At 29.9% G+C, this 13,515-nt stretch overlaps 1 long non-coding RNA gene across 2 annotated transcripts in view; it reads left to right on the forward strand.

The window, feature by feature from the left end:
* Positions 1–3,456: 3,456 nt before the first annotated feature.
* LOC140666995 (uncharacterized) overlaps positions 3,457–13,515 on the forward strand; it is a 213,378-nt gene continuing 203,319 nt past the window's right edge. For both annotated transcript variants that reach the window (XR_012046892.1, XR_012046891.1), the window contains exons 1-2: positions 3,457–3,831; positions 4,055–4,144. This is a non-coding gene — a long non-coding RNA (uncharacterized lncRNA). The remainder of the gene's footprint in view (positions 3,832–4,054; positions 4,145–13,515) is intronic.

The following is a 13,515-nucleotide window of genomic DNA, read 5'->3' on the forward strand; positions in this document are numbered from 1 at the left end:
TTTCGTGAGATCGGATTTACACAGGATCACATTGATCACAAGGTATGCGAGATCAATGGAAGGATATTAGCAACACATATAGACACACGTTACAAAAGTTAGACAAGTAGGTATGTTGCACAGCATGTCACTGTTCGTTGAAGCCTAAAAAAAATATTTCTCAGCGATAATTAAGTCTCACACGCAAGAAACCCCAGGATATCTACGAAAGATTTTGTAACGAGAGACATGTCGCACTGCTAATAGCTATACTTCTCGATACCAGACTACAAAAGAACCGGCGACACAATAAGAAATACCTACTTCGAATCTAGTTGCAGCATTTGCATTGAGATGTAATCAAAACTTAAAGTCACATAATATTATTAATATTAAATTTATTATTATTATGTAAATTAACAAAGGTGTTAATTTAATACATAAAAAAGCATTATTTTATTGTTTATTGCTTAAATCTGTTTTGTCCTACAAAAAAATCATGATATAAAAAGAAATAAACCAATTGAGAATAAAAAATTATTTAAGGAGAATGTATGTATAAATTTTGACATTATTATTATATTTTTCTCACATAAATATTATTTTAGACTTTAATTTTATCATGTTCTATACAATACAAATGTACTAAAAAAATGCATCTGAACAAATTAATAAAGAAAAAATAAGTAACGGGAAAGAGAGCATAAATGATTTTAACTCGGGTTTATTATTTAAATTATTTATCCAGGTCGATCAAGTTTTTTTTCTGTAGGATTTTACTCTCGCGTCCGTTATTCACCGGTAAAGTGTAGCTTTTAGTATTACGGATAAAAAAGACATGAACGCATTATTTTCGGCGATCGGATCGACGTGTATGCACAAGCCGACGTAACAAACGACGCGACCGGACCCGATCCTGTGTCGCGCTTACGTAAGATGCAGATCTTGATGTAAGTGGCGGCATGCTTGCAGTTTTCACCGGTCAGAAAGTGAGAGTCACAGTGGTAAGATTTGCAATACCTTATAATTTTTACAAACAGTATCAGAGAATCGATCAAAGAAGCCAAGATATATAAAAGTGTATATATAAAAGTCAATCTTAATTTACATGTAAAGAAAGCTAATAAAGATATAAAAATTAACCAAGATTATCAAGAGAAAGAAAAGCTATAAGAGAAGCAAAGAAAATTTATAGAGAGATGTATCCTTAAATTTTTCTGCGGAATTTTTCCAATATTATCATATTAGAAAATTAATCAAATCAGATATATTGATATTATATTATATTTAAATGTATAAATAAATGACATAAAATATTTTCAAGGGAAAAATTTTATGTAACATCAATAATATAATCTTTTATTTTTTTCTTTTTACAAAATATAGTTTTTGGTTTTTCTATTTTTTTTTTTTTTTTTTTTTGCGGTCATTCTTTGCGCGAGCGGTGCTCCTTTGTCTTTCGACGCAATGTGCAACGCATGCACGCACCATTGCACTCCGTTGCTATGACGCAATTGCAACGACTCCACGCATTCTTTGCAAGGACTCCGAGAGCAAGGCGTGGTTGCAACCAATTCAGCAGCTTATCTTCCTTGAAGAATCGCACGCACGTATACGCACACTTATTTTCGGCGCGTTCTTTTTTTAGCCAAGAGAAAGAGACAAGTAATATTACCCTCTCAGCGAAATCGTATAGCGTAACGAGGCACTTAAATTCGTAAACGAGATACATAAATGTATCTCATTATCATTAATATCGTTTTGTATAAAAAAAGCACACATTATCTTTTCCATAAAATTAAAATGTATAAGCAATATATATTTTTACATTTTCATATAAAATAAATATTTCTAATAAAATTAATATTTTTAGTAATATTGTTAGCTGTCAATTAATTTACTAAATTTTGCAAAATTTTAAATAGGAATTACACGATCAACAATATAATAAAATTCTTTTGTTAAAAATATAATTTTTAACAAACTCGTGTGTTCGTTATTCTTTTTAATTGGATCATCGTTGTATGTAAACTGAATATAGTTGATATTTTTATACGTGAATATTAACAAAATTACTAACAAGCAATTCAAAGTTTAACTAAAAATATATTATACGAGATACCTATTGCTCAGATTAATTATATCCACATATATGTAATATATAACAATGACGAATTTATTAAAAAATGTGTTAGAAGCTTTAATCAATTGTTATGCAAAGTTTTAATTAAACTTGTAAAGATAATTAGATTAGTTTATTAATAATTCGATTAATATTTAATATATAATATGCTTTGAAAAATAAATAACTAAATATTAATAGACAATATTAGCTATCTCCCGCGATTATACAATAATTACAGTATGCATTTTTAAATTTGTTGTTTTATATATTAATGAGCTGTTTGAATATTTAATTCGTTATTTTGTATTAAATATTTGATTATTTATTTCATACAGTTTCTGCAAAAAAAAACTATAATAATTGTTATTTTTGTCATATCTTTATCTAACTACAATTTAATAAGGTACAGAAATTATATTCGTTTAATTTGCATTAATATCAAATGAGTACTAAATTTTTAGAAAGAGGAAAAGCGACGAGCAAATAATTGAGAGAAATAACTACATAAAACAAATCGAATTAAATAGATATAAAACAGATTAATAAGTAGATATTTTTGAAGATATATGCATGACGAGATAGTTGTGCGAAGTATAGAAGTGAGTTCGACCTCTAGAGCGCGTAAAAACAAGACGCATGTCAAGGAGTTTTTCTGCGCAGAGACAAGACGCGACGTCATTGCCCCGAATTTTACAATCATCAGCCATTTCACCCGACGCCTCCGAACAGATTAGACGAATTGCGACTGCTCCGCATTTACGTGTGCATTTCTTTACCCGTCTCGAGTGCATATTCTATAGGACGAGTATGTACAATTAATATACATATATAATCTATCGATTAAACGACATATGTTTCGACATATTAATTTGTTTTTGATATATTAATTTATGATATATAAAACACGCTTTGCGACAACGAATCACGACGTCATTTATTATAGAATTAAAAGCGCGATTGATTAAGTTTTGATAATCAGCTATTATGATTTAATTGAATTCAACAATCGTATTTCAATAGTAAACTCTTATTAGCGTCTTTATTAAAAATCGAATGTCTCGGTATTTTTTTTTTTATATATATCGTCATGTATATATTTATATAACTTGCCATTATGTGTCTCACTGGGATCGAAATATTTTAAAAAATTGCGTTCAAAAATCTATCCTTTAAAGTATATGGTAATATAGTAGGATCTGATCGACCAATCAGAGCAGAAGGATTTCTGTGTCCTGATTGGCCAATCAAATGCTGCTCAAGATTGAAGTGATTTACGAACGCTACATAGAGCGCGCGAAACGTCATGAGCGCCGAAATTTTCGAATTGTCACTTGGCGTAGTTGGCGTCCCTCCTCCCCTGCAATTAGACGAGGTCGCGACTTCCGTGTGTTTTCGTGAACGTTTCTCAGACGTCCTGGCAAAATTCCGCGTGCGGTTATCGGATTTAGTACCGAGTGCAGTGCCGTTGATACCGTATTTGGATATCGGTTGTGCGGATACGGTAATGTGATCGATCTCGATAATTCGCGGCCGATAACCTTTATACATTCCGTCAGAGTCCATGTTTCCGTACGTCACGTTTATTTCGTGTCGCGAGTGTGATTGTCGAGGATGTGACGGACGTCGGGAGACATCGAGACGCATCCTGGGAGAAGCATCGCAGAGCATCGTGGCGTAGAGTGAGACAGACAGAGACCGCTATATTTAACTGCCATATTGCATGCATGGTGAGTGTGATATATATATATACACATATATTCGTTGACTGACTTCTTGGTCGCTTCTCGGAATTCTTGCGCGACGCGAGATCGTAATCGATATCTTTAATTTGTATGTATATTTAATATATTTAATAATGTATTTACGGGCGATCGTTTTAATTAATTGTTGTGTGTTCTAATTAATTTACGCCGTCACGATATATTATTCCGTATACTTTGCATTATTCAGGAGTCGGGAGTGTGATCGCGTGTCGCGAGTGCAAGAACAAAGAACATCATCGAGAAGCCGTCGAAGGATAAAGGAGAGGGTCGACGATCGGTGAGTGTTCAGATTTTTTATATCTTTTACATCGAAATATTAATTTAACGGTAATTCAAATGACTCTGATGACTCAGACTATCCATTTATATTTTGTATTTTTTTTTTTATTAATTATAAAAATTATTTATTGGATATTACAGATATCATTTATTATTATCATTACATATTTTATGAATATATTTTAAAATATAAGTAGCAATTATGTATTTTAGATGATGATTATTATTATTAAATGTATATTAAGATGCACAGAAAGAATTTTTTTTAAATTGCGTGTTTTTAACCAGACAAGTTAAATTTTTAAATATTTCGATTTAAGAGTTAATTATTTAAAACTGTTTCTCTCAAGAACTGTGATCTGATTGTGAGTAAGATATGCAAAAGATGAGAGAAAGAGACAGAGATAAAATAGAATATCATTGCATATATCAGAAACAAATAATTGATACAAACAAAATCTAATAATCTAAAAAAATAATAATTTTGTTAGTTGTGAAAAAAATTTATTTAATGAAAAAGAAATAGGTTATTATAGTATTCTTTAACTTTTGCCATATTTTTGGAACTTTTATTTGTACAATTAGAATTATCTAATTTATTTGTTAAATAGATAAATAAATCTAAATAAATAAATAAATAAATAAATAAATTTGCAGGTTGATTTGGTTGTTATATCAACAGAGAAAAAATGCACTGATATAAAATATAGGAGCGATTTAAACTTAGCAAAGAATGAATAATATCGTCGACGAATAAATATAACGACAAGCGCGTTAAAATATGTTTAATCAACGTGGAAATTTATATCACATTTGAATAGATTGCCTTACGGCAATTCGATAACGTTATTGCATAATTTTCGTGAAAATTTAATCGAATCTCATGCAAAAGTGGCGTTGCATGTTTTAAATATCGCTCGTTTTGTCACAAGTATTACACGCGTCGTTTATCACATATTTTATACGGTAACGGGAGAATTATTACGGCGAAACGCGTTGTGCGAGCCGCTACGATATTGCAATAAATTCCTCTCCGCCATTAACCTCGCGCGCGCGTTTTCGGACACGAAACTACCAATTATTTGTAAAAGGCATTTAGTGAATCGAGAGCATGTGTGTACGCATGTGTGAAAGAAAGAGAGAGAACTGGCTTTCACAAACGAGACTTACGGATAATCATTTCGTGTGTGGATAATTACTCTTGTAATTAAAAAAATAATAGAACATGTGGAAGATATTGCGGTTATTTTATTGCACTATTTATAAAATTTAATATTTAGTAAAATTAAAATTTAATTTAATTTAGTATTTAGTATAATAAAGATTGGAAGAGTTAGTTCTAAATAAAGAAATTTAATTATTTTTAAATAAGAATTTTAAAAATTAATTTTCTTTTACAAATTTCTAACTTTTTTGTAGCGCGCGTTATATAATATATTAAAACTACTTACTATTTTATATTTTAATATGTAACATATATAATATATATATATATATTAATCTTATATTTTTTTAATATGGAAAAAAATAAATTTGGATTATATCATTGTATTTCTATCTTTGTTGGAACTTTTGAGAAAAGTTTTATGTAATGTTATAACCAAGAAGATAAAATATAGAAACAGAATAATTGAAAGATTAATGTTGCCTCTTGCAATTTTTTTCTCATATATTTTTGTGACACTCAGTGTCTCGCAAGACAGCAATGATGTAAATTAAGCTTACGCTTATGGGACAAATATACATTTACGTCGAGTTTCTCGCGAGGCGTTCATATATCACTCTCGTGTCGATTATTTATCAGGTTATCTTGCTATCAAATACGACAGCATGCATGAATGATATCGATCGCGTAACAATATGATATCCATATAGATGAAAGTCAACATACATGTGTGTGTGTGTGTGTGTGTGTGTTTCGTCGTATGTACGCGTGGCTCGTGCCACGAGACTGTCGCGCGTTTTATCAGCATGCAATTCGCTGTGAAAAGGCGGGAACCTGTTAACGTCTGTTAATGACCTCGAGCCGGCAGTTCGGGGTCACAATAGCGCGACGAACAATAGCAAGGTCAGATACCGCGCAAGATCGAGGTGAGTCGTTATACGTTTTAATTCGCGCCGCCGGCCGTGGCAGAGAACTTCTTGCGGTAGGTCGCGGACGTCGAAAGATTTAGCTCTCTCTGTCTCTCACTCTCTTTAACATGGCAATAGCCGCGAGGTATTCCTGATAATTCGCCGTCGGCTCGCTGGCTTGTTTGCCGTTGATTGACTCGGCGAGAGTCCGAGCGGCTGAGGATTACGCTAATAAATTGCGTCAACATGGTGAGTAGTTACATCAATTTTATTCCTTGCGATATTAAATTGATATTGTATTTTTTGTGATGCTAGGATGTATTTTCGATTTATAAATAACTACAAAATATTTGTACCGAAAATTGAGTTATTTGCGCAACGAATGTTTAGCGAATATTTGATAAATGTTTCTGATTGATGATTGAAATATTTTTTTGATTGATCAATATGTTTTTTCTGTATTTTAACTTTACAATATTATATTATATATTGTAGCTCTTTTCTCCTGCTAAAAAAACATTTCTCTTTAATTTAATACATCGATTTAAATATTTTAAAATGCACAATTTTGCACACACAGAAGCTTTTATAAAAAATTTATAAAATCTATCTCTTGTCAGATATTTTTCATTCAGCGCGGTATTTCCATAAAAATAGGTAACAGTTAAGCGTCTTGCGACTGATATTGCGCATTTTTATGCAATATATACGCAGATACTTTATTAGGGTACACATAAAAGCCGTGAAATCTCACACACGCGAGGTTAATTCGTTCCGGTGAACTAAGCAGAAAGCTCATACTTCCAGTCTCGGACAAGATGCCTAAGATTAAGTCTTGCGATACGCGATCTCGTCATACGGTAGTTCGCCGATTTCTATTTTCTCGCGACCGCGATCGCGCGGACCAGTTTTACAATTTCAGTTGCGTTGATACTTATTTATGCAGATTATTATATGGACACTCAATGGAAGAGTAGAGGACAGATTTGATTATATTTTACTTTTTATACACTTGAATATAATGTATGATGTAATAATGTAAATTTATATTTTTGATGTGGGTGAATATTATTGAGAAATTTTATTTTACATTAATATTTTCCATCATAAGAAATCTCTCAAGATTGAGTTTTTCGTTATTTAAAAATGATTCGTTAACAGAATTCTCAGAGTTAATCAAAGAAATAAGATAAAATATTTGTAAAGTAATCTATATAAATTGAACGATAATTATGAACATATAATAAACTTTACATCTTTCCATATATTTTTCCAATTCTTCAAATCTCTTGTTTAAGCACGTACTTATTTAACCATCGATTATTTCGATAAAAATTTATTGATTATTATCGCAACCGGTATCGTAATAATCAAGTATACTAGGTTAAATACAGTAATCAGAAATTGCTTTTTATTCTGTTACTATTCGGGAAATTTGCGGTTGTGTATGAAATTTTTAAAATGTTCTATATAATTATCCTATCACACTTTTATTCACTTATTATTATTAATTATTATTTTTATTATTAATTTTCGGGTCATTGATTATGAGTAATAAATGAATTAACCAACAAGAAAGTAAAAAAATTAGATACAAGAATACTTCTTCAGCTTTAAAATTATTAAAAATAAAAGTGCACATAAATAGATAAACATACTTATAGATAAATAAATCCGATATATGTTCGTATCGCACGCAACATTCTGTTGCAAACGCAATTGCGACATTGATTGCATCCGCGCGGAATCCAGTGAAGGGTGTACTTAAGAAATAGAAGCAACGGCGTGTGTTAATTATTGTAATATATTACCATCTTGCGAGCGAATAACACATAGTATGCGCGAACGTAAGCGTGAGAGGCGAGCCTTATCGAAACTTTCCGTAAAGACACTGTTTCGAGTAACATATCTCGTTTAGCCTCGAGATTACTCCTTATTTTCATTTTTTTTAATTACGATGACAATTCATTTACAGTTGAATAGGAATTTCAGAACGCTAGTATAAATACATAAATTATTTAAATAGATCAGATAGCATATCTAATGTTATATTTTTTAAATATTTTTCTTTGTCTCAAAATGCGGACAAAAAGCATTCAAATATATTGTAATTGTAAATTTCAAAGTAGAATTCTCTTCTTTAAGGAGTTGGGAAAATTAATATTAAAATCTAAATTAAAGTTAAATTATATTTAATAAATTATTTAATTTTATATTTAATAAATTGTATTTAATTTATATAATATTTTATATCATCTTACAACTGCAATTTGCATAATTTTCTCAAATCTCTCTCTCTCTCTTCTAAAATATGTTATTTATTGTATTTTTAATTATTAAATCAGAAGAAAGATTTCTTTTTTCCTTTATTCCCTTTGTCCGGAAATATGCAAATATTTTCCTTCTCGCCGGATGTCGGTCAGAATCTCGAGCGTATATCATGGACTGGTGGAAAACAGGAAAAGCGAGATCGCTCGGGCGGAAGAGGGAAGAAGGGGGTTTCTTTCGAGATCGATTTCCCTTTCGCCCTTCGCCGTTCTCGCATTCGCGATCAAAAAATTCCAGATCCGCAATTGCCAGTCTAACCTTACGTTGTTGATCGTGCTTTCCAAGTGATTGGCGTAATCAAAATCAAGCCGAGGATTTAATAAAAGGATAAAAAGAGAGAGCTAGGGCTGACTTTTTTTTAACACTCGCATTCTATCATAATATCGGGCACACGCGGTAAATACCAATTTCTTATTAAATTCTGCGGAAATAGGAATTATCTAAAAAGAGTACAAAAATATTTTGATTTAATTATTTAATTTAATTAATTTAATCTGTATAAAAATGAGAGCCGCTTATATGTCGACGTTGATTAGCTCTGATTAACATTTTATGATTAATTTGCATTCTCTTCTATCAATTTATAAATCTATTCAATCTATAAATCTATTCTGTTGAAGATAAGCTATAATTAGAAAAAAAATTAATTTAAAGATTTTATTTGATTGACATTTTTTTATTCAAGTTTTCATTATATTATTAACTGATCATTATATAGGCAATATTTAATATAGTACTTATAATATCAAGGGTCTTGAAAATAATCTTTCAATACGTTTTAAACTCATTGTCAGTTTATTTATATTTCGGTAGGAATATTCTTGGACATTGTTTGCAACAATGACAAATATATATATCATGATTTTACGAGAGTATATTGCTTTCTGATGTAATATCATTCTTATTACACGCGTGTACCATAGAATCTGGGTCGTTTCGCACTGGAAGCAGTTGGCCGATCGCGTCATCGGTTTATTCGATGCACTGTTGCGTTTTTTTTTCTTTTCATCTTGATCTTGCGTGTAAACAACAACAGTGAAAGCGTAAGGTAGTTTATTAAAGTATAAAAAAATAAGGGTCAGTAAAAATTGCGTATCGATTTCTATCAGCTATCGCAATTTATATTGTTATTATAAAAAATATATATATTATAAAAAAATATATATATGTAGTAATTACATAGTGTGTCTTTTATTTTCCGTCCGTAATTAATAGCAGAAAACTATTAAAATGCCGTTTTTATTTTTTTTTTTTTAGAAAATATATACTAGGAAGGATATACATTTTATTTTCCATACACGTTTGGATTTATAAGCTTGTGTTTGATTTATATATAAAATAATTAAATTATATATATAAAATAATTAAAAATACTAATATACAAAAATTCAAGAAACTCGATTTTCAAGATACATGATAGATTAGATAATTACTTACAAAACAGTGTAAGCAGCTTTAGGGTGGAAAGAGCAGCTTTCACATTCTCGTCGATAGATTCTATTTTTCGACAACTTCGTTATCGAGAGTAGGAAATCAAGTAATTTTTTTAGACACGCAGCTTTCGCATTTATTTTCTGCACACTATTGCAAGGATATAATAATTATGTATTACATATTCTGTTAGTTATCAGCTATCTTGTTATTTTACCGTTTGGCGTGCGTGCAGATTTATTTGCGTGATGAATCTGATGAATTAGCGTTTTAAATTTTATTATAGTTAATCCTGTATTATTATTACGTGCAACACGTGTATTAATTATTTCTGACCAAATTGTATATACATGGTTATATATACTAAAATTTATACATTTATGCACATATTGTAATTTAAAGATATATATGTATGTAAATAACAATTGTAATATATGTGATAAATAATAGTTGTGTAGTATGTTGTATAATACATACATATATATATATATATACATATACATGTTCATTAATTTACAATTAATATTATTATTTTAACATCAAAACTGTAGATAAAAAAATAATTTTTTTTTGTTTTGAAATTTTTCAGTATCTTATATAAAATTCTAGTAAAATAATCAGTGTCATATAAGATTCTAGTAAAATAATCTAAAATATTTTCTTTGAGACATATAGTAAAGCCTGTATGTAAACGGTCAAAGTAGAATTTTACGATTTCTCCGTGCTTAAAATCGTTTGTATTTATTTCTTATCTCACAAGTGTGATTATAATGTCGGTGCAAATGCATCGTTTCAATAAATGCATCGCAAACATTGTCGGAATGTTTCAGCGTTTATTCGGCAGCAACTTTTATGACATCACTACGCAAGTTAAGATGCAAATAAAGATTGTAATAACTGCATTCAATGTCAGATTTTTACAGGGCAATAAAAGAACCTCGCGTGCTAATTATATCCATCGTGATAGATCGTCCTTTGTCTTATTAAGCACCACGATTAGCCTCGTTTCGCAAAATGCGACCGCTTTTATGACCTTGCTTGCAAAATATGCATTTATTTTATATTTTATATTACCGTTTTATTCATAATGTAATATTTATTACGAGCACAGAATTCATAGCAGAATACATAAAATATCTCATTATTTTTAGTAGAATAAAATATAATAAATATATATATTAATAAAATAAAATATATATTATTATAATTATTTTTTATTACTATGTATTTATTTTTTCTTTTGAGAAAAAAATTATATAATAAACAAAATAGAGAATTTTAATAGAATTTTCTTGTTAGATAATGTGATATAATTTTATATTGTATTATTATATAATTTTATATTTTAAATGCATTTATTATTAGTTTTACATGATAGCAAAATATGTGAACTTGTTTATTCTCTTTTCCAGTCAATACTCCATTTATTAAAATGTAAACAAAAAATAGTTGGATATATTTGAAATCAATCGAATTCTTCGTTTAATTTGATATTTGAAAGAGCGAAAATTTATAATGTTAAAATTTCCATTTATAATGTTAAAGTTTCTTCTCCATTTCTTTTTTCTTCTCGCTTTATCTAAAACAGTTTGGACATTTTTCTAAAACAGCTCGTACATTTTTTAAGTAATTCGATTCGGTCGAGTAATAAGCAACATATGTTAATTAGAAGGCGCGAAAAAAGCCGAACCACATTCCGCGAGTAATTAGAATGAAAAGTAATGTATATTATGTGTGTATATATGTGTACAGCCACAGTATTATAAAAAGTTATTTTATTGCGGTAGATTGTTGTAGAATGCAACAAAGGATGCGACATCGAAAGGATTAATTCATATTATTTGGAAGCTAAATCAATCTTTCACGAAAAAGGAAGTATAGCGAATGTATTATGTTTTATATTAATATTTCAATTTACAGAGTTTCATCAAATTTTATTTCTATGAACTTCTTAAGAAGTGTATATAATATTACTTTTAAGAAATATATAAAAATAATTATTGATGATACTTTATATTTTGATATTTTATTGATATAAAAATAATTTTTTTGAAAATACGTTTTTTTTTATTTAAGTAAAAGTTTATTTAAAAGAACTTATTATTTATTTAAAAAATTGACAATTTTTAATATAAATAATGTTTTTTTTAAAGAAATATTTTACTGAGAAAAGAGATGACTCCACAAATTAGTCAAAGAATTCGATCAATAAAAAGTGGTTCGTTGGAGCACCCTATATAACGTGACGCAATGCGATTGCCAATCGAAATGTAATGAAGTACATTTCATAATCCGTTTATTATCAGTCCGCGTTATTAATAAATGCTTATTAAACGTCATGGAAAAATGCAGAACGAAAGAAAAATAGAGCTATTCGACTTCTGAAGTTTCGTTAATCGTGCTATCGGTAGTCATGAACTAATAAGGACGCATTAACATTTAATTGGCTTTTCAACTATGAATCACTCTTTACTAATCCTATGATATATAAAATTAAATGAAGAAAATTACAGTATAAAGATAGAAAATTGAATAAACAATGATATACATTATTTGTTCAAGAATAGAAGCAAATATATCATGAATATATCGTGATTCGAAATTCGATTTCCCACATATCCCGTCCCTTCATCCGGTGAAATGGAGGGCGAAATGCAGTCAGTATCGGCATTACGTAAGCAAGGCATGTAACGTTCTCAGTTGCGTTTGATTATGTGAAAAGTCGATCGTAGCCGCGTATCTGTGAAAACGGCACATGCACACAATCGAGGGATCGAATCGAATGTATAATCATTGGAGCGTGACTTCCAGACTGTTTTATGCACCCACAGTACGGACCTGTGTCTTTCTCTCTCTCTCTCTCTCTCTCTCTCTCTCTCTCTCTCTCTCTCTCTCTCTCTCTCTCTCTCTCTCTCTCTCTCTCTCTCTCTCTCTCTCTCTCTCTCTCTCTCTCTCTCTCTCTCTCTCTCTCCCTCTCTCTCTTTCTCTCTCTCTCTCTTTCTCTCTCTTTCTGTCTGTCTGTCTGCTGTCTCTGTTTCTCTCTCTCTTTCTCTTTCGTAGGAAATATACTTCAGATATCTTATGTTTTACATCCTACTCACGTACACTCATGTCTAATGGACGTGGCAATAATTGGCTCCAGAGATAGCCAGGTCGCTTTCTCGAAAATCTTTGTTCCGTCAATCTGGATTGCGATCTAGAATCTCTTGCCTACATACAATGGTGAAAAAAAATTAGATAGATGAACGAGAAATGTTATTTAGAGTTTAAAGTAGATATACTGTTGTGCTGGTAGAATTGATCGGTTTTCAGTAACAGACTAAGAAATTTATGTTTATCTATTAAATTAAAATGTAATACAGATATAATACGCGCGTAGACAATAGAATAAAATATAAATATATAATAAAATATTTTATCAGAAACATTTTTTTAAATGTATCAAAATTTATAACAAACGTAACGTTGTGTAATACTAATTACAAGTATAACGAATTTAATAAATATAAATATTTTATATGGTAAATTTATATATAA

The sequence above is a fragment of the Anoplolepis gracilipes genome, chromosome 6, assembly GCF_047496725.1.
Source record: "Anoplolepis gracilipes chromosome 6, ASM4749672v1, whole genome shotgun sequence".
In the NCBI taxonomy this organism is placed as follows: Eukaryota; Metazoa; Arthropoda; class Insecta; order Hymenoptera; family Formicidae; genus Anoplolepis; species Anoplolepis gracilipes.